The sequence below is a fragment of the Trichechus manatus genome, unplaced genomic scaffold (assembly GCF_000243295.1).
Source record: "Trichechus manatus latirostris isolate Lorelei unplaced genomic scaffold, TriManLat1.0 scaffold00327, whole genome shotgun sequence".
Taxonomy (NCBI): Eukaryota; Metazoa; Chordata; class Mammalia; order Sirenia; family Trichechidae; genus Trichechus; species Trichechus manatus.
The window spans coordinates 892,286-893,953 of record NW_004444263.1 but is presented as its reverse complement, the minus strand read 5'-3'; positions in this window follow the sequence as shown (position 1 = coordinate 893,953).

The following is a 1,668-nucleotide window of genomic DNA, read 5'->3' as shown; positions in this document are numbered from 1 at the left end:
TCATATACACTTCAAACTCAAAATTCCAGAACAGAAGTCATAATTTTGCCCTATCTGTGGTAGATTAATCACAAACATAGCCCTGGGGCTTCACCTTCTTTATATCCACCTCCTCCTTTGCCACATCGCTTTGTAGTGCCCTCCTACTCTGACTCTTGGATAGGTCATGTGACTTTATTTGGCCAGTAGGAAATTAGCTAATGTGACACAAGCGAAGTTTTGAAAACTGCTTGCACCATTGGGTCTTCTGCTATTTCCATGGGAAGGACATGCTCACGCTAGCCTGCAGGAGGATGACACTCATTGCCTTGACATCCCAGCCTTTCCCAGATCAGCCAGTGGACTCCCATCCATGTGAAAAACCCAGCCAAGTTCTACATGGTGACCCCTTCAGGTGACCAAAATATATGAATGATCCCTGTTCAGATTAGCCAAGCCTAGCCCAAATTAGCTGAACCCTATAAACGCTCAGAAGCCCAGGTGGAGCAGTGGATAAGCATTCAGCTGATAACTAAAACGTCAGCAGTTTCAACTTCCAGGCAACATGGTGCTATAGACAGAAGCACCACGCCATCCCTCCACAGCAAAGATCCAAAAAACTAGGTCAAACAGAGACAAAAGGCAATCCTGAAACCCTAAGCATCAAATGAAGAGCTAAAGAACTCAGACAAACACTGAATGAAATAAGAAACTGACAGAGAACAGAGACCGAGGAGAGATACATGCAGAGGTCCCCTATCAGCTACTGCAGCATCGGTCTGCCATCTTGGGCTCCTATAAGAGATTGGCAAACAAGGGGTATGAGAAAGCAGCTTCACAGAGCTTCCAGCAGGAGACAGAACAACCGGTAACTAGCGATATTCACTTTCCCACCCCCCACCTTTCTTCACCCCCACTCGGCCTCCTCTGCTTCCTGCGACCACAGTCTCTTGGCCAGGAAGCACCAGCTTCACGTCAGTGCCAGTTGGATTCCACCTGCGCTCACTGGCCGGCTCCATGAGTGCCATTTCTAAGCTGCTGGTGTTGCTTTTTTCCCCTTCTTTTGATTTCTTCCTTATGTCTCAACACCTCACCCTCCAATCTCTCAAACGCCTGGCTTCATGTGGCATCTTTGTTTCTTCCTGAAAAGCTATGAAACACCGCTCAGCTATGAAACTGCTTCCTGGGCTGTGCTGCCATGCTGGTGGGATCCCCGGGGCTTTTTGGTTTGTTTTTTTGTCTGTCTGTTCTGGTTTTCTCTGTTTTGATTTGCTTGTTTTCTTTTTCTTTTCTTCGCCTAGGAGCCCCTTCAAGCTGGGCAGCACTGCGCAGCGTGGGAGCTGCTCCCTTACTCTGCGCAGATGCACAGTGAAATCCCTGGGGACTTTTCATTTTTCTTCTTTTATTTGGTTTTTATTTTGTTTCTTTGTTTTGTTTTCTTCTCTCTCTTTTTCCTTTTTGGTTTTCTTCATTTCTCAGTTTCTCTTCTCTCTATACTTCCTTCTTTTCCTATCTCCTGAATAAGTGGTGCTATGTGACACCTTTACCCCTTCTAGCCAAGCTGTATTTTATGGCCTGGGAGAAACTTCCACAGTCCTTGCAGCAACACCAGTGGGATACCTGCGGGCATTTCTTTTTTCTTTCCTAATTTTTATTTATTCTTTTTTTATCTTTTTTCTTTTTTTTCTT